General features: G+C 45.7%; 1 long non-coding RNA gene across 1 annotated transcript; it reads left to right on the top strand.

Annotated features, from left to right (window-relative positions):
* Window positions 1–1,185: 1,185 nt before the first annotated feature.
* LOC116632826 lies at window positions 1,186–22,850 on the top strand. The gene is made up of 3 exons (XR_004299504.1): window positions 1,186–2,621; window positions 20,678–20,908; window positions 22,530–22,850. It is a non-coding gene; the product is annotated as an uncharacterized LOC116632826 (long non-coding RNA).
* Window positions 22,851–24,355: the final 1,505 nt, after the last annotated feature.

A 24,355-nucleotide genomic window follows, 5' to 3' on the forward strand; every position in this document is an offset into this window, starting at 1 on the left:
AAGTCAATTTGGGGGCCTATTTATAAAAGTAAAACATGCTTATTGTTGAACTAAGAAAATAAAGGACAATATCAAGAATAGAAATCACCCCTAGTCTCACTGTATAAGAAACATGTTAGTGTATTTTCATATAGTTTTCCTTCTATGCACTGTTTAATATAATTAGTTAAGTTAGCATATCCATTTTGTATCCTGCTTATTTGCTTTGCATTACACTGTAAGGCATTTTTCTATGGCATTGAAACAGCCTGGAATTTTTAATGGCTGCATAATATTCCACTGTTTGGATGCAGCATGATCTACTTAGCCATCCCGGCATAGCACTTTTGTGCTGTTTGCAGTTTTTTGCTACTAAAAATTAACATCTTTTATACAAATCTTTGCATCTCTGATGCTTTCTTTTAAAAATGTTTTATCATGGCAAATTTCAAACATAAACCAAAGTAGACCAAAAAAACCAAAACCAAAAACAAAACAAAAAAAAACCCACAACAAAACAACCAAACCAAAAAACAGAATAAAGAAGTCCAATGTGCCCATCACCAAGCCTCAGCGATGATCATGCTCGGCTCATCTTGTTTTTTCCTTTCCCATTTAATTCAAATTCTGGGTATCATGTTATTTGAGTATTGATTTTTTGAAGTTGGATTCCTAACAGAAGAATTACTGAGCCAGAGGGTAGGAACACTTTGTAAGATTTTGGATTTCTTTTGCTTGGATCACTTGCAGAAGGGTTGTACAAATTTGTATTCTCACCCATTGTGCAGGAGAGTGCTGGTCTTTTGCACCCTGACCTGCATTGACCTTTAGTTATAACACACATACACCCCTTTTGTAACATACCTTTTGCCAACTTGACAGGTGACAGTGCTTTCTTTATATACATTTGTTTGGTTGTTGGACTTACACTGAGAAGTCACCTGGGGACTGCAGTGGAGTAAACCCTCTTGAGGGACCCCTAGGAAACATGCCAGTACTTCTTGGGGACCCTAGCCAGGACCTGTGGGGTGGGGGATTCCGTTTTCCTGCTATGCTGGGACCAGGCAGGGTGGAGCTTGGGAAGAGTGCCGGCCTTATCCCATGGGCAGCCACCAGGGGTCAGGATGGGGCCATCGAGCCTGACGGTGGGAGCGAGGGTAAGAATGGACAGCAGCCAGACCCTGCATTTCCTCTGTCTGGCCACGACTGGCTGCACACACAGCTCCCCTCTGCTGCTCAGACAATGATTCCAGAATCTTCTGGATGGCTGTCCCCTGCCTGATCACTCCTGCCTCTCGCTGCTCCCAGGTTTGGCTTTCTGAAAAGGGAAAGGTGTTTGAGAACTCGGTTCTGCTTCTTTCTCTATACTCTCTGTGGGACGAAGTTCAGTATGGAGGAGGAATTTTTACCCCGGGGTCCATGGACTGAGGGACCCAAAGAAAATGGGCAAGCGAGGCATGGATATCCATTCCCCACCCTTCCCTTGGGGAGAGGACAGTATTTTTTGTGAGATTCTGAAAGGGGGATCTGCGCCCCTCCAAGTCCAGCATTTTCTGATACGTCCTCATCCCTCCTAAGCCCATTTGCTTTCTGTGGGTGTTGTGAGGGAGCAGCTTAGTGTTGGAGACAGGGGTGGTCTCGGGGGTTATGCTAAGGAGTTGGACCTTCTGTATCATCCAATGGAGCTGAGAGAACGAGCCTGAATTTTCCCTAGAGTCGGATGGGATGGGGGAGGGGAGCTGGTCTGTACTCCAGCCACCTGAGCCGTCAGCGGGGCTGCACTAGATTTGGCTACACGCTGAGGTACCCTGCCTCACACCGAGGTACACGTGTTTATGTGCTTTAAATGACTGGCACAGGGAGCAGAGGATCGGGGAAGGAAGGCTGGTCCTAGGTCAGTTGTCTTGGAACCCGGACCTCTGAGCCATGGGTGGTGGCAGGGGCAAGATGTACAAGAGGTAGAGGAAACCAGCCGGGTTACTTTCTGCCAGGGCGCTGCTCTGATCTTCTCCACCGAGGGCTCTAAGTGACAGCCGCTGCGCATGCGCATCTGGGCGGTGGGGCTAGGGCCCCTGGGATTCTCAGAGCAGCGCAGGCTGGCCCCGCGGTAATGAGAGAAGCTGGGGGCTTGGAGAGGCAGAGTCAAGGCCAGAGTCATCCAACACAGCGGACATGAAGGAAAAATAAATTCCACGTTAGTACTCCATTTTATGTCATAAAAATGGTTTCTCTCCGTACATTAAGATATAGCAAATTGTGTTTGGCAGCCAGGCAAAGGGAAGGAGGCAGCCGGTTTGAACCACAGTGTTCACGCTTATGTGCATACAGGACATTCGGCTTCAGGCTTCCTGGTTTCTGGTGTTCACTCTGGACTCAGTAGCTCACCTGTCTTATCTTCCAGAGTAGTTTCACCTCTCGAAATTGCAACTGCTTCTTCTCACGGAACTTCCTTATTAAATGGGGAAATTGGCCCATGTTAAAGGCACATTCACATCTAGTGGACTCTCTTCGATGAAAATAGAAAAATTGAAAACATATCTTAAAAGTGACATCTTTGAAGAAAACTGGGAGCGACTGTTCAAAATGCTGTATGCCAAGAATAAGTGCGGGGAGATTTCCATACCTGTGAAATTCATTTTCAGGTAAAGAGTTTCCTCCATCTGCCCCCCCCCCCCCCCGGAGCCTGCAGGGGCCCCAGCCTTTCCTCCCTTGCCTCTCCTGCCAGTCCTCCCAGACCCGGCAGCCACGGATGCAGTTCCTGCTGTTTACACTACAGGTCCTCCTGGGCAAGGTTGCTCTTGGTAACCATAGAGACTGGAACGGGCCCCTGCACAAGTGTTAGGTGGAAGAACACATTTACCTGTCCAATCTGTTGTTTGATTCAGAGCTTCCCAGCAAGCCTGCACTAGGAGGCGATGGTGCAGGCTGATTCATTGAGTGAGACACGGAGAAGTTGAGGTGGATTTCACCTTTCAGTGAGAACTGGGCAGCCAGCACATCCCCGTTCTGTTGCATGGATCGCTCTCCAAGCAGAACACGGGACTCTACACCTAGGGCAGCTCTGGAGTTTCTTACATTGTATTATTGGTGGTTGTACTCCCCCCCACCCCCATCTCCCACCCGTGGGCCCTAGAGGGCAGGGACCCTAATTAGGTGCTAGGCAAAGCCTGAGGAGCAATAAGAAACCAAAGGCAGTCACATGACCCCTGGGGCTGCTGGCCTCTTCCCAGGTCCCAACTGGGCTTACTGGGTTTTCTGGATTCGTTCTGAAACCCAAAGCTCAAGCTACTCCAGCCAAATAGGCACCCTTGTGAGGGGGAGGCAGCCAGGGAGAGGGGAGATGGGGTGTGGGGGCGCAGCAAAACTGTGACAAGCTGGGGACTGTTCCTTCAACGGCGTGGGAACCTGCTGCAGGAAGAAGAGGGAGTGTTGGTGGGCGGGGAACAAAGAAGCCCAACACACTAGGGGTTGGGACGAGCCTCTAGCAGCTGTGGTAGCTCCAACTGGGCTGGACCCTCCTCCCTTTGGAACGCACGCATGCTCATAAAACCCACTATCAGTTGGGTTGGGGATCTGGCCAGCTTAGGGTGGGAAGGGCAGAAGGCCTGGGGCCCCTGTGGCTGGGGGTGTGGGGTGGTGGTGTTGGTGGAGGGGGGGTGGCGGTGCGAAGTCACTTGACATTCAACTGTCCAGTAACTCTTCATGATCGACACGACACGGATGTTAGGCCTGAGCTTGTCCCCAGGCTGAACACAGGTGGCCAGGGCCCCTGATAAGGCTCCAGGGGGCTCTTCTCAGCAGCCTGGGTGTCTGAGCCGGTTCTGGAGTCTGTAGTTTGTGTCGTCTTTGGGAAAGTTTATGACTTCTCTGGGACCGAGATTTCTTATCTGTTCTGTTGGGCATAGTCGCGCCTCACGGGCATGAAGAGCATGAAGCTGCACAGCCCGGGGCAGAGCCTGGCAGAGTGGGTAGGTCCTTGCTCCTGGCCTCCCCTTCTTCCCCGCCTCTGGCTCCCGCTGGTTAGAGGCCGTACGGCTAACACGGGGCTCTCTGCCGTAGTGTCTGGGCTGGGGGCTTCGTCCCCAGCTCCTGTGGTCCCTCAGAGCCTTTGGCTGGTTGTGTCCAGTCCGCAGGACTCTGCCTGGGGCTCTGGGACAGGAGGCTGGTTGCTGAGCCCCAGACCCTTGGGAATCCTCAAGGCTGGCATCTCCAGGCATTGGAGAAGGAGCCTGTTCCTGCCTCTCTGCAGGGTAGAAACTGGCTCAAGTCTCTGGTCCGACTCAACCACTCAGTGACTCCTGCTTCAGGGTTTCGTTCTTTCTGGACCCAGGGCTCTACAGGGACTCTCTTCTCCATTACCTACAAGGAAAGGGACAAAGACTGGCCGTGGGCCCCTTACACTTCGGCCTTGCTCTGACCATATGGGACCCGACCTGTCAGGAGGTAAGAGGGGAGAAGTTAAAGACCCCTTGACTCCCTGCACAATTCTGTCCACCCTGGCCCTGCTTATCTTCACTTGTGTGCAGACAGAGACTAGGCTGCCAGGCCTGACCCAAACTGAATCCAATGATTTGGGGCCACAGGGAAGACCTTTGTCTGGCAGGCATATGTCCCAGACTGCAGCTGAGAGGTGGAGAAAAGCCGTCCACGAGAGGATGAACCGGAGGGGAGATTTGTGCCAACGGCAGCTCGGTGCAATTAACAAAAGATTCAAGCTTCAAGTACTTATCCGAGACCCTCTCCTGGCGCTCTTCAACAAGTTTTTGCACACGGTCGTTGCTGAATGAACGACAGCACTAAAAGCACAGCCAGAAGAGAAGGGAAAACACTGGGAGAAAGCACTTAGGGAAGGACCAGGCCTGTGTGCAGCCCGGGTTGCAGGGCAGGTGGGAAGCATTCAAACGTAAGGCAACTGTGTGGTACAGGGCCTAGTATGTACCCAACATGGCACAGTCGGGCCTCCTACTCTTTGTGGGTCAGATGGCACATATTCCAGGATTGCCTGGCTCGCCACATGACATCACACTACTAATTCATGGTTAGGGTGTAGCCAACTCTGACCCACAGCTTTTCTTCTAGCATTCTTGGTACCCAGCCAGTTGAGCACCAGCCTATATTTTTGGGGTTGGACTTTTTTTTTTTTTTTGAGAGAGAGAGAGCACAAGCAGGGCTGGGGGGCAAGGAGAGAGGGAGAGAGAATCTTAAGCAGGCTCCACACCCAGCAAGGAGCCCAACATGGGGTTTAACCAATGGAGCCATGCAGGCGCCCCCCCCCCCCTTTTTTTTAAGATTTTATTTATTTGAGAGAGAGAGAGAAGGGGAAATGGGAGGGACAGAGGGAGAGGGACAAATAGACTCCAGGACCCCGGGATCATGACCTGAGAGGAAGTCAGACGCTTAACCGATTGAACCACCCAGATGCCCCTGACTTTGTATTCCTATCTATAGCAACATTGTTCTAAGAATGGAGGGATCATCTTCACCCCCCTACAGTGTCTTCTCCACACTGTAGTCACAGGCAACCTTTTATAGTGAGTATCAGCTGCATCACTGCCCTGCTCAAACCCTCCACTCAGAGCTACAGCGGAAGTCCTATCATGGCCAGGAAGCCTGACCCTCCCTGACTTCATTCCTATCCTTCCCTTCGGTCTGTCCACTCTAGCTTCACTGGTCTCCTTGCTGTTTCCTGAGCTACAGCAAACACCCTGTCTCCTGACTCTGCCTTAGTTTTCCTTGCTGTCCAGAACATTCTGTCCTCTCCCTGTTCCTTTAGGTCCCTGTTCACTTTTTGCCTTCTCACCTTTTGTCTGACCTGTGGCCCAATAGGAAACAAGCACTGCATCCCATCTTCCCTGACCTCACCTTGCTGTATTTCTTTTTCAGAGCACTTGTCAGAACCTGTCCCGTTGGGTTTCTTTGTGGATTGCCTGTCTCCCTCCACAGGAATGTAAGCTCCTTGCAGGAATAGACTTTTGTTTGTTTTTTAAAGATTTATTGATTTAGGGGCACCTGGGTGGCTCAGTCTTTAAGTGTCTGCCTTTGGCTCGGGTCATGGTCCCAGGGTCCTGGAATGGAGCCCCGCATCTGGCTCCTTGCGGGGCGGGAAGCCTTCTTCTCCCTCCCCCACTCCTCCCCTCCCCGCTTGTGTTCCTTCTCTCGCTGTGTCTCTCTCTGTCAGATAAATAAATAAAATCTTTAAAAAAAAAAAAGATTATTTATTTGAGATAGAGTGTGTGAGAGAGGGGGGAGGGGCAGAGGGAGAAGCAGACTCCCTGCTGAGCAAGGAGCCTGATACGGGGCTCAATCCTGGGACTTCAGGATCAGGACCTGAGCCAAAGGCAGATGCTCAACCCACGGAGCCTCCCAGAAGTCCCAGGAATAGACCTTTTAATTTAATTTATTTAAAGATTTTATTTTTAAGTCATCTCTATACCCAACATGGTGCTCAAACTTATAACCCTGAGATCAAGAGTTGCATGCTCTCCTGACTGAGCCAGCCAGGTACCCTGAGGAATAGATTTTTTTTTTAAAACTCACTGCTGTATCCCCATCACCTAGAGCAGTCCCTGGCACCTAAGAGGTGCTGAATAAACATCTGCTGAGTTAGTAAATCATGAAGACTTTGAAAACACCCCCAGCCCTGTACACCTGCCATGACAGCTCTTACAGGGTGTCCCTGGCTGTCATACTGTGGTCAGTCATCTGCAGGGGCTGAGAGGTGGCCAATGGTGACCTGCCTGCACTCGCCTACCCACAAAGGGGTTACCGGACAAGGGGCCGTTGCCTGATGCCCAGTAAGCCAAACACCGACACCGGCTTTGTGGCAGAGAGAAAGAGTTTTACTGTAGGGCACTGACCAAAGAGTCAGGAGAAAATTTCTCAATTCCACCTTCCTGAGGATACAGGGAGCTGAGTATTTATGGGATTTTTTCCAGGGGTGGGGTGGGGTGAGGGAATGGAGCTCTTGAGGATTGGATGTAGGTGATTGGATGTTGGGAAAAGGTGAGGTGCAAGGGAAAAGACATCGCTGATTCTGTGAAGGTGCCACCCAGTGACATAGTTGTACTTTCGTTGTATGTATACAAGATGGCGACACCAGCATGGCAAACAGGGGAGGTCTCGAGGTAGGCATTACGGAGATTGCTTTCACTCTTGGTCCCTTCTGCACGACTGCAAGAATTCTTCCCAGTTCTAGTCTTAGCTGCTCTTATGGGTGGTCAGTCATCTGCAAAGCAGGCTCATAAATCAATCAGGTCAACTAGAGTTTCCTCAGAGTAGAACAGCCAAGTATTTGTTAACTCGATGTGTCGGTTTCAAGGGCAGAGTCCATCAGGAGGCTATCGGCAGAAGCAAGGGACCTTGGGCCAGCTGCCCAGATGTGTTGCTGTCAGAGGCAGGGCTGGGGGCACAGCGTGGGGTGGGTTATTGGAGGAGGGGAGGTGGCTACTTCATGGGTCCCATGTGTTTGTCAAGGCAGAGGTGACCAACAGTCCTGACATGGGCATTACTGTCTCCATTTTTATTTCCTGCATGGGTGAGGGGTCCAGGCACCACATCAGCCCCTTCCCTCAAGCTGCCTGCCATTCACACTCTCCAAAGACCAGGCTGTGTCTGCCTCCAGTTTGCTCCTACCCCTGCCATCCCCGGAAGCTGCTTCTGGAAGGTTTGGCAGTTCTTCCTGGTCTTGTAGTCATCAGCCTCTTCTCAAGCTTCCTCCTCTCACACTGGCTCACCATGCCCACCTTCCCCAACCGCTTTTCCCTTCAGTTTCAAAACACACCTACTTTGCCTCCTGCCTCTCGGGCTCCTTTTTTGCTTCCTTTTCCTCTTCCCACCCCTAAAACAGAAGGATTTCTGTGTCATTCTGGGCCCAGCCAAGAAAACAATTCCAGGAAAGACACTCCAAACAGTATGGAGAACCGGTGATCTGGTGTTGATGGGTTGGAAGAGCAAACAGAGGCATTGTGGTGACTAGAGGTGGTAACTGCCAGAAACACTATTACCCCTGAGCTGGAGGGACAGAGAGAAGAGGTGGTGTTGCCAGACCCTCTGGGCTCAGAGGAGTAGCCTCCTGGCTACTTCTCAGACCACAGAATGAGGACGCACTGTGACTGCTATGTGGGCCCCTGGGGGCAAGCACTTCATGGCCCTGTTGGTGTCTCCAAGGAGGTGTGCTTCAGCTGCTGCTAAAGCTGAAATCAGGATGCCAGAGCAGGGCGAGCTACAGCTCCTAGGCCAAGTCTGGCTGCCACCTATTTCTCTATGGCCTGTGAGAATTTTTTTTTTTTTTTACATTTTTATTTATTTAAGAAAAAGTTTTTTTTAAAGTAAGCTCTACACCCAACATGGGGCTTGAACTCAAGACCCAGAGATCAAGAGTTGCATGCTCTACCAACTGAGCCAGCCAGATGCACTCCCCTACTACCCCCCTTCTACATTTTTAAATAGTTGAAAAAAGAAAACATATCTCACGACACGTGAACATTATAAAAAATGGAAACATCAGTGCCCATAATTCCAGTTTTTATTGGAACACAGTCATGCTTTTTCACTTATGTAATGTCTGTGGCCCCAATCCACAGAATTTCTGTCTGCTGGGCAACTGCAATGACAAGCCTTCCCTCTCAAAACCACTATGTCCAATAGGCGGAATTCATATTTCCTTTCAAATTCCTTCCTTTTCCTCTGTTCCCCATTTCTGTTGCTGACACCATCCTTCTCTCAGGGTAGTGTTTACATAGGCCTGGCCTCATGCTTGGATCCTTTGTCTATTGCTTTCCACATCAAAGCAATTAGAAAGACTGAGTCTGTATGAGACTGTGCAATTGTGTTGCTCTTTTCCTTTCCCAGAACCATCACCTGGGGTTAGGCCATGCTTACCCCTTGCCTAGACTACGGATAAGACCTAACAATGGCCATTACCCCACGTGAGTCTCATTCTACCTCATCCCACACGTCGTCACCAGATTCATCTTTTGAATCATCCTGTTTCTTGGTTTCTTTTTGTGTGGGTTGGCCAGGCATTTGAAGCTTTCCATATAGTCCAAATGACTACAATTTGGTTTCCCAACTTTGTTTTCTATTTCTTCCTTTCCTATACCTTGATATACACCCTTCCCCCGAGGCTCTGTGCACCTTACATTTCCCCCTCTCCAGGAAGGGCCTTGGTATTTGTGAGAATTAGGGTCAGCTATGAGTCATCAAAAACGCAGTGTAAGGGGCCTGTTGAGATGGTACAAGATCCCCTTGGACCTGTTTATCATTTCCCATAGCTTCTGCACATGCAGAGGGCCTGGGGCAGGCTTTAGCTGAACTAGTGAGGAAGGACAAAAGCCCAGTCCCTCATTTCAAATTAGGACAAACTCTGAGGTGCAATTTGTGCTCAAGAGCTCCCTTTCAGGATCAGCCTGAGACTGGCACTTTGCTGAAAACACACCTGTCCTCTTCTCCATTCCTGTCTTGCTTCCCAAACTCCCTTACTTGTTCCTTCTGGGAGCATTTAATAGTTCACTTGCAAGTGAAGCCTAGTCTTGAGATCTGTTGCAGGCAGCCCAACCTAAGACATAAATATAACAGTGGTTTAAACAAGATCACAGTGGGTCTCATATGGTCTTTATTTTTATTTTATTTTACTTTGTTATTTTTTAAAGGAAGAGAAGTTTGTAAAAAATATTTTATTTATTTATTTTGAGAGAGAGTGAGAGAGCAGGGGTAGGGGGAGAGGGAGAGGGAGAGAGAGAATCTCCAGGAGACTCCCTGCTGAGCACGGAACCCACTGGGGGGTTGGATCCCATGACCCTGAGATCATGACCCGAGCCAAAATCGAGAGTCAGACGCTTAACCAACTGAGCCACCCAGGCACCATTATTTTATTTTATTTTTGAGAGGGAGAGAGAGTGTGTGCTTGCACGTGTGCCCATGGTGGGGGGAGGGGTGGGAGGGCAGAGGCAGAGGGAGAGAGAATCTTAAGCAGCCTCCATGGTGAGCGCAGAGCCTGATGTAGTGTTCCATCTCATGACCCTGAGATCACTACCTGGGCCAAAATCAAGAGTCCGATGCTTAACCGAGTGAGCCATCCGGGTGCCCCTTGTATGGTCTTTATGATCTCCATGGACCCAGACTGCTTCAACATTATACTGCAATATTCTCATTGTGTAGCTTCCTCTTAGGTCAAGGATAGCTGCTCCAGCTTATCATTAAGTTTGCATTGTAGCCAGCAGGAGGGAGAGAAAGAAAGGAAGGGCATGCTCTCTGCATTGAAAAATACTTCCTGGAAGTTGAATACCTCACGTCCACTATATCCTTTTATCCAGAACTTGGTCATGTGGCCATGCCTGGCTGAAAGGGAGGCTGGGAAATGTCGCCTTTATTCTGAGTGTCCAGTTGCACAGCTAAAATGTTGGGTAAGGATTCCTGAGGGAACAGATAGATAGTAGGGGACAACGAATCATCTCATTTACTCTCCCTTCTTATCTCTGCCTGTTCAGATTCTTTATTTTATTTTATTAATTTTTTTAAATGGAGAGTGGATTTTTTTTTTTTTTAAGATTTTATTTATTTGGCAGAGAGAGACCCAGCGAGAGAGGGAACACAAGCAGGGGGAGTAGGAGAGGGAGAAGCAGGCTTCCCTCGGAGCAGGGAGCCCAATGCGGGGCTCGATCCCAGGACCCTGGGATCATGACCTGGGCCGAAGGCAGACTCTTAAAGACTGAGCCACCCAGGCGCCCCCGTTCAGATTCTTTAAACCCTAGTACAAATGTCACTTTCTCCAGAAATAAAATTCACCTGAGTAAATTTAAAGATCTAATTGACTTATTGAAGGATTCATTAATCAGGCAACATCTCATCCAGCAAGTGGAGGAGAGCTCCACTGAACTAAACAAAAGAAGGGTTTTCAAAGGCAGAGAGAAGGCATTAAAAAAAAAAAAAAAGAAAGGAAGGAAGGAATTTATTAGCAGGGAATGCATTGCTTAGGAAATGTCGCCTTTCTAAGGGGAGTGGAAGGGGGTCCATCAGGAAATTCCATGTTGAGTGGTTAAAGGTTACATTCCTGGAGGGTTAAAGTTGCAGTTAGGTTAGGCCTTTCAGTCTTGGCTTACTGAATTGAGGCTTTAACCTGATTGATGCCATTTTGGGGCCTGTGGTTTTCTTTTTGACATAGCCCTGCTTTCCCTCCTTAAGGATAAAATGACTCTCGCTTCCCTCAACAAAAGTGCATCTCCATTTGTCATACCTTGTGTTAATGAAAAGACATCTTACTTTCCTGGGAAGTAGAGATGATTACCTTACTTTTAGTGGCTTTAATTACATGAATTAATTAGAATTCTTAACCCTTAAAAACCTTAATTTTCTTTTTTTTAAAGATTTTTATTTATTGGGGCACCTGGGTGGCTCAGTCCTTAAGCATCCGCCTTTGACTCAGGTCATGATCCCAGGGTCCTGGGATCGAGCCCCGCATTGGGCTACCTGCTCAGCAGGAAGCCTGCTTCTCCCTCTCCTGCTCCCCCTGCTTGTGTTCCCTCTCTCGCTGTGTCTCTCTCTGTCAAAGAAATAAACAAAATCTTTAAAAAAAAAGATTTTATTTATTTATTTGAGAGAAAGAGCGAGCACATGGGGGGGCAGAGAGAGAGAGGGGGAGTAGAGAGGGAAGGAGAGGGACAAGCAGACTCAGTGCTGAGCAAGGAGCCTGACGTGGGTCTGATCCCAGGACTCCAAGATCATGATCTGAGCCAAAGGCAGAAGCTTAAGCGACTAAGCCACCCAGGCGCCCCAGAAACCTTAATTTCTAGTGAAAACTAAGAAGTAAACAGTTGTGAACTGCCTGTTATACCACATTCTTTAAGTTTGCAAATATACAAATACATTTCATAGTTTTTAGAAGCACATGTCTTTTAAATTTTTCTAATATAGCACTAAGACATCCAAATATCTTTTAGTTTCTCTGTAATAAGAACCTAAAAGTAGATAAAACTATGTTCAGCAATTAATGATTTATTATTTTATCTTATTGGGAAATGGTCTAGCTATTCAATGAAGTTAAGTGAACTCACCACCTAACTTTAGGTTAGCAAAGGTTTTAGGCTACTAAAAAGATTTGGGGAAACTCCTTAAGTAGACATATATATTCCTGCAAAATTCACTTATAAACTTTATGTTGTTTACATCTATTTAATTCAAAATTTTTAAAGATTTTATTTATTTGAGAAAGAGAGCCCACACGGGATAGAAAGAGAGAGAGAGGGAGAAGCAGGCCTCCCGCTGAGCAGGGAGCCCGATGTGGGGCTGGATCCCAGGACCCTGAGATCATGACCTGAGCTGAAGGCAGACGCTTAACCGACTGAGCCACCCAGGCTTGTTTTTAAGAATTGTTTAGACTACCTACGAAAACTTTGTTAAATATTTGACAAAATCAGTCATTATCCTAAGCTATTTATTTTTTGTTGGCAGATCTTGTAAGAGGTAACATGAACTTATTTGGCTAGTACACTCAGTTTTATATTTGGAGCGCCTGGGTGGCTCAGTTGGTTACATGTCTGCTTTTGGCTCAGGTCATGATCCCAGGGTCCTGGGATAGACTGAGCCCCAGTCAGGCTCCCCGCTCAACAGGGAGTCTGCTTCTCCTTCCCCCTCTGCTCCTCCCCCTGCTTGTGCTCTCTCTCTCTCAAATAAATAAATAAATAAGTTTTATATTTAATATTAACTCTAAATACATGCCTGTGTTAATTAAACCAATGAACTTAAACTTTAATTTACCAAAGATTATTCTGGATTATGTGACCTTGAAAAACATTTGAATTAGAACTACTATCTTTCTGGGGCGCCTGGGTGGCTCAGTTGTTAAGCGTCTGCCTTTGGCTCAGGTCATGATCCTAGGGTCCTGGGATTGAGCCCCACATTGGGCTCCCTGCTCGGCGGGAAGCCTGCTTCTCCCTCTCCCACTCCCCCTACTTGTGTTCCTGCTCTCGCTATCTCTCTCTCTGTCGAATAAATAAATAAAATCGTAAAAAAAAAGAAAAAAGAATTACTATCTTTCTGAGAATTTTAGAAGCCCCAAATCTTACAAGTGCTTACCTTCAAACCAACTAGAGCTCTTTTACAAATTAATTTTAGTAATGCCATCTGGAGGTCGAACAAGACCTCACACATACAACGTATATATATAGACATACACACAAACGCAGAGACAGATATAAAGACTTTATAGTTACTAATATTTCTGGATAAGATTTTGAAGATTTGTATTTGTCCCTGGACAATTCATCTTAAGGAGGCTGTGCTAGCATTTGGGCTCCACAGACCATTTAGAAGTTCTTATTCTGAAAAGTACTCTTTTCTCCCTTTCTCCTTCATTCTCCCAGTGATGGTGGGTTGTGTTTACATTTCAAAGACATGATAAAATGTATAACTTTAATGGACAGAGAAAGAATTTAAGTTCTTTCAAGAATGACTTCGGTTTCCGAAGGCCAATAATTTCCAAGTCCTTTGCAATAAATGGGGGAAGTTTTGGGATTTGGAAATAGGTGAATTTTGAATTTTGAATTGCTTCTCGAATCGATTTTTGTTTTGCAAAAGATTTGTAAGATTAGGATAGTTACTCTCAATTCCTCAAAGATTTGGGTTATAAATCAAATGCTATCATAGGGTGATCCACCTATCCAACTACGTTATCTTCAATTTGCTTCTTTCCCTCTAGGTACATAATTTTCATTTTAAATATTTCTGGCAATATTGAATGACCCTGCTTGGATCCTGAAAGATGGTACATAGGATATTAGCCAAAAGAAAGAACCAACAACCTACATGTCCCAAGCAGGCAGAAAGCCAAACCCAGTTACACAAACAAGAAGGCAATAATTTTTGTTGGGAGAGAAAGGATCAATACATAATGGGTCTGGATTTGCAAAGGAAAGGACGTGACATTTTATTTTCCACTCTGGACTGGGCACTAGAGACAGAAATTCCGAATAACTGATTCTGGTAAGAATTTTTACCTTTTGTTGGCTTCTGCCAGTTTTTGAGGGATCCCCTCTATAGGCTCTGGTATCTACCAGCACTTGCCCATGGCTGTTTAAAGGAACAATGTAGCAATTGACCAGGAAATCCCTCAGTTTGGACAACTCTGGAAGGGTTGGGGGCCCTACCTTGAAGGCAGATACGGGGGTGTCTGTAAGACCATTACCTTGGCAGATTTTTTTTTTTTAAAGATTTTATTTATTTGACAGAGAGAGAGACACAGCGAGAGAGGGAACACAAGCAGGGGGAGTGGGAGAGGGAGAAGCAGGCTTCCCGCCAAGCAGGGAGCCCGACATGGGGCTCGATCCCAGGACCCTGGGATCATGACCTGAGCCGAAGGCAGACGCTTAACGACTGAGCCACCCAGGTGCCCCACCTTGGCAGATTTTTGTTTATGGTTGTGTAGTCTTTTCAGAGTGGAAAACACTTCAGACAAGCATGAGTAGAATGAGTATTCAAAGGAGAGAGGAGTACAGCAGTAGGAGGTCTGTCAGTCCTACAGTCTTTTGCCTTACGTACCTCTTATACCTTTAATTTTTCTTTAGCCTTTTGCAATGAATCTTTCAATGAAACTATTTTGGAATTTTGAGACTTTTAGAGGCTTCTGCTTGCCAATTTAAGCAGGCATGGCATTCTGTTTAATTTGGAACGCTTGCTTTCAAGTGCATGTCTTAAATGATCTTATCTCATTGAAACGGTCCCCATAATGGCCGTGATAATTCCACATTGTTTTTAGTAATATTTGCCATCTTGCTCGACACCCACAACCCCCAGGATGATCATTCTTAGACATAAAATAAGCAGGTGTGCCTGAGAGGAACTTGCCCAGGAGGGCGTTGGGATGGGGGGTGCTCTCCGGTGTGCCTCGCTACATGGAAACTTTCTTGAGATCGGCAGGTGACTTTGTGTCAATCTAAACTGTTCAGTGACCAGTTTATCCTAACCCGGGAGTCTGAGTTAAGTGACGAGTGCTCTAACAGCTCTTAAATGCTCAACCTGTGCCCACCAGTTTTCGTGGCTTTTGGCCTCGGAGATCCCCACTAGCGGTAGCCTTTATTTAGACAAAACAAGACAAAAAACATGTGCAAACAATTCTCAACTCGCCTGCAGTAACCAAAACCTGTCACTGCAGACTGGCCAAGAGAAGACTGTGGGCACTACCAGAGGATAGACTCCATTATGGAGACTACAGATTGGACTCTGGGCTAGAACTGGGACAGGGTTCCAATGTGGAATTACAGACTGAATCAAGCGCTAAGGACTGGTGCTCTGTTAGAGCCTCCTGTCAGTCTACACTGCCCTGTTCACCATGGGCTGGAAAGCCAATGAGATCAGTTGCCCAGACACAAACAGAGGAGCTGAAACCCAGGGGACTTACCAGTGGCCCTCAGGATGAGAAAGATAACCAACTAAAAAGGGCTCCTGTGTTTCTCATTGTTCTCAAAGGCCATCACAAGTTTGCTTCACATCTCACTGCTGCCACCAATTTGTTAAAATACAAAATTCAACTGAGTAAATTTGAAGACCTAATTAGTTTTATTAAACAGCTCATGAATCAGGCGGCATCCCATCTAGCAAGTAGAGGGGGCTCTGAGGACGAATACAAAATGGCAGATTTTTATAGGAAGGAGGGTGGGGCAAGAATGTTATTAGTAAAAGGAAAGGATTGTTTTGGGCCAGGTAGCTTTCCCTTAGGGGGAAAGGAATGGGTCTTTTTTTTTTTTTTTTTAAAGATTTTATTTATTTATTTGACAGAGAGAGACACAGCGAAAGAGAGGGAACACAAGCAGGGGGAGTGGGAGAGGGAGAAGCAGGCTCCCCGCTGAGCAGGGAGCCCAATGCGGGGCTCGATCCCAGGACCCTGGGATCATGACCCGAGCCGAAGGCAGATGCTTAACGGCCTGAGCCACCCAGGCACCCCAAAGGAATGGGTCTTATCAAACATGTTACCTCAATCTGGGGGCAGATGGAGAGGACCCCTGTGGCAGATTCACTGATGCTGTTCGGAAATTTTCTGACTGACCTGTTAACACTTCATTTCTGGGGGAGGTTGAAACTGCAGTTAGGTCAGGTATTAAGCCCTGGTTTGGGGACTTGACCCAAGTGATGTCATTTAGGGCCTGTGGTTTTCTTTCTAACAGTTCCTTGAACTTCCAGTTAAAAGTTATCAACCCCTGAGCAGAACCCCATGGCACTTTGTGTGCCCCTCACCTGTGGTACTTAAATTTTTCTACTTTGTAACCTAGTTATTTACATATGCATTTACCAGAACACTGTAAGGGTCTTTAGGGTAGCCAGCAAATTTCAATGTTCTGGTTTGAACCTTGTAATCCGCCAATTCCTATATTCTGGAGAGTGTGGATTTGGAGTCAGACCAATCTAGCTCAAAGGCAGGCTTATTTTTAAACTAGTTATGCAGCACTCATTTATTTATTCTACAGAGTTTTATTGGTGCTCTACCAGGCGTTGTTATAGGCGCTGTAGACACGGCAGAGAATAATATAAATAAGGGCCCCATAGCAGGAGGATTAAAAACACACACTTCATAGCCTGACTAACTAGGCTTGTAGCCAGCTTCACTGTGTGACCCTGGCCAAGTTACTCTGCCTCTCTGTTCCTGAGTTTCATCCTCTGAAACATGGAGATGCTCATAGTGCAACTTTTTAGGATTGTGGTGACAGTCACACTGGTTTACATGTATAAAGTGCTTAGAACAGTGCCTGGCACATAATAAGAGCCACATAGGCATTACTTATTATTATTATTAGCTTGCAGAGCTTGCATCTGATTAAGCAGTGATAAGTGCTATGAAGGAAATAATTCTAGGATGTGAGGAAAAAGGAACCTGATGTACTGTTGGGGGAAATGAAAATTAGTGTAACCACTATGAAAAACAGTGTGGAGTTTCCTTAAAAAATTAAAAATAGACCCACCTTATGGTAACAGTGATTCCACTACTGGGTATTTACCCAAAGAAAATGAAAACACTAATTTGAAAAGATACATGCACCCCTATGTTGATAGCAGCATTATTTACAATAGCTAAGATATGCAAGCGACCTAAGTGTCCATTGATAGATGAATGGATGAGGAAGAGGCAGCATATATATATAATAGAATATTACTCAGCCATCAAAAAGTATGAAATCTTGCCATTTGCAATAACATGGATGGAGCCAGAGACTATAATGCTAAGTAAAATAAGTCAGAGAGAAAGACGAATACCATATGATTTCGCTTATGTGGAATTTAAGAAACAAAACAAATGAACAACCAAAAGAAAAAAAGAGACAAAAAAACAGACTCTTAAATACAGAGAACAAACTGGTAGTTGCCAAAGAAGAGGTGGGTGGGAGGTGAAATACGTAAAGGGGATTAAGATTATACTCACTTATGAGGAGCACTGGGTGACGTATGGAATTGTTGAGTCATTACATTGTATACCTGAAACTAATATAACACTGTATGTTAATTATACTTCAATTAAAAAAAAAAAGAAAGAGAAGAGAATGGGTAGGCGAAGTGCTTCTGGAGGGTCTGCTTTGTACCAGATGCACAGGGAAAGTCTCTATGAGGAAGTGACATTTAGGGGCCATGAAATGTAGGTGGGAAGAGTTTTCAGGGAATAGCAAATGCGAAAGCTATGAAAGCAGGCCTGAGCTGGCAGGTTTGGGGCAGAAAGAGACCTGTGGGCCAGAGCCTGCAGGCCAAGGGGAGAGCATATCAGGTGGTCTGAGAGATACTTGGAAGCCAGATCCTGCGGGGCTTTGCAAATTGGGGAAATAATTTAAGTTTTGATTCTAAGTGCAATGGGAAGACACTGGAAGGCTTTAAGCAGAGATTTCTTTTTATTATATTTTTCTTTTTTTTTAAAGATTTTATTTATTTACTTGAGAGAGAGAGAGAGAGAGCACGAGCAGGGGGAGAGGCAAAGGGACCAGCAGACCCCCCGCCTTGTGGAGCCCGATGCAGGGCTCCATCTCAGGACCCTGAAATCATGACCCGAGCCGAAAAGAAGCTTAACTGATGGAGCCCCGCAAGGAGGTTTCTTTCTTTCTTTCTTTCTTTCTTTCTTTCTTTCTTTCTTTCTTTCTTTCTTTCTTTCTTTCTTTCTTTTCTTTCTTTCTTTCTTTCTCTTTAAATATTTTATTTATTTATTTGAGAGAGAGAGAACATGAGCAGGTGGGAGGGACAGAGGGAGAGGGAGAAGCAGACTCCCTGCTGAGTAGGGAGCCAAAAGGGATCCTGGGAGCCAGGGATCATGACCTGAGCTGAAGGCAGCCACTTAACAGACTGAGCCACCCAGGAGCCCCCCACCCTCCACCCCGAGAGTTCTTTTTAAAAAGATAATTCTAGGGGGCACCTGGGTGGCTCAGTCTGTTAAGTGTCTGCTTTCGGCTCGGGTCATGATCCCAGGGTCATGGGATCGAGACCCTCATTGGGCTCTCTGCTCAGCGGGGAGTCTGCTTCTCCCTCTGCCTCTCCCCTGCTCGTGCTCGCTCTCTCTGTCAATAAATAAATAAAATCTTAAAAAAAAAAAAAGATAATTCTAGCTGCAGGGTAGAGGGAGAATGGTTTATGAGGATTTAGAAGTGCAGTGAAGGAGGTCAGTTAGGAGGCCCATGCATGATAGTATGAATGAGAAAGGGTGGTCAAGATAGAGAAGAGAGGGTTGGACACATGTTTTGGAGGCGAAATCAACAGAATTTGCTGATGGATTGAATGCAGGAGGTAAGGGGAAGAGAAAACTCAAGGGCAACTCTCAAAAATTTGGTTGAAACACCTTCCTGAGATGGGGAGATGTGAAAGGACAGGCTTTATGGTGGACGGGAATCAAGAGTTCTACTTTGGCTACATTCAATGGGGCAAATCACTTAAGAGTCTGTTCTTGAGTTTCGTTACCTAGAGCGTGAAAAGAACACTAATGTCCTGGGGCGCCTGGGTGGCTCAGTCGGTTAAGCAGCTGCCTTCAACTCAGGTCATGATCTCAGGGTCCTGGGCTCGAGCCCCGCATTGGGCTCCTTGTTCAGCGGGGAGTCTGCTTCTCCCTCTCCCTCTGCTATTCCCCCCCTTGTCTCTCTGGCTCTCTCTCTCTCTTTCTGTGTCAAATAAATAAATAAAATCTTTAAAAAAAAAAAAAGAATACTAACGTCCCTTTAGGCAGAAGGGTATTGTGGTTAAGAGAACAGAGACCTGCGTTGAAATCCTGACCCTGCCATTTACTACCTGTGTGACCTCATGTAAGTTACTTTATTTCTCTGTGCCTCAGTTTTATCATCTGTAAAATAGGGATAATCATAGTGCTTACCTCAAATGGTGGTTGTATGAAAATAAAAAGAATTAATGTTTACAAAGTGGTTAGAATAGTTTCTGGGACATAGTAAAAGCAATACCAGTATTATGGAAATATAAAAACAAATAGGAAAGAATTGAGCCTTATATTACATAAGTGGCTCTACTCCTTAAGATAATCATTAATCATGTGGAAGGAAGGAAGGAAGGCAGACAGACAGATGGACCTGTTCCTCCGAATTATGATATATAGATTCAACCAGTTTGACATAGTCTCTTACAGAAATGAAAAAGAAGGGAAAACTTCCCCAACTCATTTTATGAAGCTAGTATGACCTTGATACTAAAACCAGAAAAAGTATTAAAAAAAAAGAAAAAGAAAATTACAATCTTTATCCCTGAATATAGACCCAAAAGTCCTTAGCCAAATGTTACCAAATAGAATTCAGCAATATATAAAAATCATTATATATCATGACCAACCAAGGGTGCAAGGCCCAGTCAATATTCAAAAATCAATCCATGTAATTTACCATATTAACAGTCTAAGGGAGATTCTTCTACATTTTCTCCTAAAAGTTGTATAGTTTTATGTTTTACCTTTCAGTCTGTGCTTCCATTGTGAGTTAAGTTCTGCGTGTACACGAGGCTTAGGGGGAGGCTGACTTACTAGATGCGCCTGGAGCTGGGAACACAGGAGGGGTGGGGAGCGTGGCCGGACATTCTGTATGTTACATTGTGAAATGAACACCTTACTGATTCCTAGAAAATAATTTATGACTCAGCAAAAGTTTGTTGAGTTAATACTGAGAACGAACAGGGAGAATATATCCTTAGGAAAGAGGGGGATAAGGACAAAGTCTCCTGAAGGTTCTTGGTGTGTAGGAAGCCATGTCCTCATTCATTCCATTAATGACCTGTAGTTTCCAGGAGCCTGACCTGTATTCACCTGGGGAGAGTTTGGGGGTAAATAGGGATTGACAAACCTTCAGTTAGGGTAGAGTCTCCTAGAGGAGGAGGTTGGAGCCTCTTGCCCGTGGGTCATGGCAGGGAGGGGTGGGTATGTGGGGGGCCTGTTTTCTGAGTAATTTCTCTTGGACAGAAACTGGGTGATAGTTGTCTGTGGGGAGTCTGCCAAGGGGCCTGGCTGTCTGCCCAGCTGCCTCCCGGGGCAGTAGCCAGCTCACTGCTCTGCCCCTCAGGTTGCACAGTGGGCATCTCGGATCTGAGAGGCTGAGGGCAGGAAGGTGGGGAGTGGCGTCAGGAAGCTTCAGGCAGGTACAGGCTGGGAAATAGGTTAAAACCTGAGTGAAAATGGAACCCGCTCTACCCCGAAATGGGCATCAGGGAGTCTGGGCTCATGGCACTGGATTCCCTTCTCTGATCTTTTTAGGGCAAGAGACTGCCTCTTCCTGTCATTCCCTGCAGTCCGGCTGGTGAGTCTGGGACTGGGCCTTCTCTGTGCTCCAGCATGCGGTGGCCAGAAGTATTGAGGCAGGCCACACAGCGAAGGGGAAAGAAGGGGAAAAAGGGAGTTACCGTCTGATCAGTGCCTGGGATGCTCCCTGAGATCACGACTGAGCCGAAATCAAGAGTCAGACGCTTAACCGACTGAGCCACCCAGGTGCCCCACTTTTTTTTTTTTAGATTCCACATATAAGTGGTACTGTCTAGAATTTGTCTTTCCATCTGGCTTATTTCACTTATAATGCCCTTAAGGTTCATCTGGGTTGTTGCAAATGACAATATTTCCTTCATTTTTAAAGCTGAACTATTTTGTGTGTATTGTCCCATTCATCCACTGAGGGACCCTTAGGTTGTTTCCGTATCTCGACTATAGCGAATAATATACTGCAACGGACATAGAAGTACAGCTATCTCTTCAAGATCATGGTTTTATTTCCTCTGGATATTTATCCAGAAGTGGGATTGCTGGATCACGTGGTAGTTCTATTTTTAATTTCTTGAGCAACTTCCATATAGCAGACATCATTCTAAATGAAAAATAACCGTATTTTCTAAAATAAGAAAAATCAGTGAGAAGAGTGGCATTGTTGTCCATTTAAAAAAATCTCTTTAATGTCTGGCTTAATAGAAGACAGCTGGAATCTCACACTTGCTTCTACATTTAACCTGTTACAATATGCTGTTTTGATGGAAGTATAGAAAGCATATCTGGTCTTGCACAGATATGCAGTTGGAAGAAGGAGGAATATTAGCTTTTTCAGGCAATCATTACTATTTTCCTTTGGTACCACACCCAAACTTGACAAATGGTAGTTTCTTAAAGGTTAGTTGCAATGTGGAATCTGAGACCATATCAATGAATTTTTGGTACTCTGTTATATTAAAATCCCCTTGGCATCTTGCACTTTGAGTGGATCTTTTAACCACGTGTGATTTTTGTAACATCATGCATTGGTTATCTGGACAATTTTGGTTCACTGAGATATTCAGGTCCTCCAGATGTTGGCATATTCCATGCTACAATATCAAAAATCACATTAAGCACTGATCTCACTGGAAAAAATCTTAGAGAGTCAGGCAGTTGTCAAACTCAGGATGGCAGATACAAATTTTCTACAGTCCTAAATTTTGGCAGAAAGTTCAAATTTTTATCAATGGCAGCAAATGTTGGCAATTATTTTCCTTGAAGTTATAGTCTGCCTTGTTCATTTTTGAGAAACTATCTGCCAAATCCCTGAATCTGAATAATCATGGCTTGGCTGTCAGTCACTCCTTCCAGTAAAAACAAAGTTACATGAAAAAGGCAGATGGTTCAGCTCACATCTCAGATGATGGCACAAGGGCTTGTTCTTGAGATAACCATCATTCTTCAGGACACAACAGAAACGTTTTCTGTACATGTGCCATTTCTTCACCAAGAATGTTAAAAAGTGTGTTCTCAAAGATCAACATTTCAGACGATAATCCTTTTTAAAAATTTTATTGTATTATCTTATGTTAGTCACCATACATTACATCATTAGTTTTTGATGTAGTGCTCCATGATTCATTGTTTGCATATAACACCCAGTGCTCCATGCAGTACGTGCCCTCTTTAATACCCATCACCGGGCTAACCCATCCCCCCACCCCCCTCCCCTCTAGAACCCTCAGTTTGTTTCTCAGAGTCCATCGTCTCTCATGGTTCGCCTCCCCCTCCGATTTCCCCCCTTCATTCTTCCCTTCCTGCTATTTTCTTCTTCTTCTTTTTTTAACATATAATGTATTATTTGTTTCAGGGGTACAGGTCCATGATTCATCAGGCTTATACAACTCACGGTGCTCACCACAGCACATATCCTCCCCAGTGTCAGACGATAATCTTAAGTGGCTTTGCTTGAGCTGCAAGTTTGCGGCAGTAAGGAACGCAGTGCCCTCCTGGCTGCCTCATTGTGAGGAGCGCCAGCACCTGTGCCCTCCATCGCTCCGTGTCAGCCGTGGAAATGCCAAAGCCATTCTTTCAGGAGCAACCATGAGATTCGAGAAAGTTAGTCAGCGCTGAACATTTCACCACCACTTGTGTTCGTTGCCAAGTATTCAAATAAAAGATTTCTCATGACTAGTCTGTGCTGACACCCCCCCAATCCCCCTCCCCCCCATCGTGTATGCTGGTCCATCCATTTGTGAGGCACAAGTGCCATTCTTCAGACAAGAGATTCACTCAGTCTTCAGGTTTGCAACTACGTCAATCTTCCTTCCTTCCTTTCTTTCTTTCCCTTTCTTTCTTTCTTTCTTTCTCTTTCTTTCTTTCTTTCTCTTTCTTTCTTTCCTCCCTCCCTTCCTTCCTTCCTTCCTTCTTCCCTCCCTCCCTCCCCCCTTCCTTCCTTCTTTCCTTTCTTTCTTGATTTTATTTTATTTTATTTTTTTAAAAGATTTTATTTATTTATTTCAGAGAGAGAGTACACAAGCGGGGGGAGACAGGCAGAGGGAGAGGGAGAAGCAGACTCCCCGCCGAGCAGGGAGCCCCATATGAGGCTCAATCCCAAGACCATGAGATCATGACCTGAGCTGAAGGCAGACGCTTAACCGACTGAGCCACCCAGGTGCCCTTGATTTTATTTATTTATGAGAGAGGGAGAGAGAGAGAGAGAGAACGTGCACACGTGAGCAGGGGGCAGAGGCATATGGAGAAGCAAGCTCCCCACTGAGCAAGGAGCCCCATGCAGGACTCCATCCCAGGATCCTGGGATCCTGACCTGAGCCGAAGGCAGACACTTAACCAACTGAGCCACTCAGGTGCCTGTGACTACATTTTCGATTTGGCAAGTGAGTGACTGTACTGTTGGAAAGTGAGGGTGCCCAGGATTTCCTTCATGGACCTCCTCCAGCAGGTACTCAGCACTGTCAGTGCGCAAGGCTGGATTATCTCTCAGCTATCGTGTGCTCTTCTCCAGCTAATACAGTGTGATAACTTACCCAGTAAGATACTTCAGTGACTTTTTCATTTCTACTCCGAAGTACTCCAGGAAAATTTTTTTGGCTTTTAAAGAGCTCATCATATCTACATTTACAATAGGCAGTTCCTTTCTATCTCAACTCTGAGTGACTGGTCTCAAAATGATGCTGCATCTTGCCGAGTGCTATAACACTATTCAAAATGTTCTGTTGTCTCACACATAACAAGATAAACTACTAATATCTGTGTAGTGGAGGAAAATCTGGATTTCATCATATTTTTGTTTCTTACTTAGTTGTGCACAATTTCTTTGGAGTACGTCCTTCCCTCTCGCTAGTCAGAGAGCTCTCGGATAGTCCACCTTCATCTTTTCTAGTATTTTTATTTTTATTTTTATTTATTTTTATTTTTTTTTTAATTTTATTTATTTATTTGACAGAGAGAGAACACAAGTAGGCAGAGAGAGAGGGAGAAGCAGGCTCCCCGCAGAGCAGGGAGCCCGATGCGGGACTCGATCCCAGGACCCTGGGATCATGACCTGAGCCGAAGGCAGCCGCTCAACCGACTGAGCCACCCAGGCGCCCCTTTTCTAGTATTTTTAGACATAGAGGGCGCAGCTGTGGGTTGAGGAAGCAAGTCTTCTAATCTATCTTTCTTCAGGCAATGATG

This window comes from Phoca vitulina, unplaced genomic scaffold (genome assembly GCF_004348235.1).
Source record: "Phoca vitulina isolate PV1807 unplaced genomic scaffold, GSC_HSeal_1.0 scaffold7, whole genome shotgun sequence".
Taxonomy (NCBI): Eukaryota; Metazoa; Chordata; class Mammalia; order Carnivora; family Phocidae; genus Phoca; species Phoca vitulina.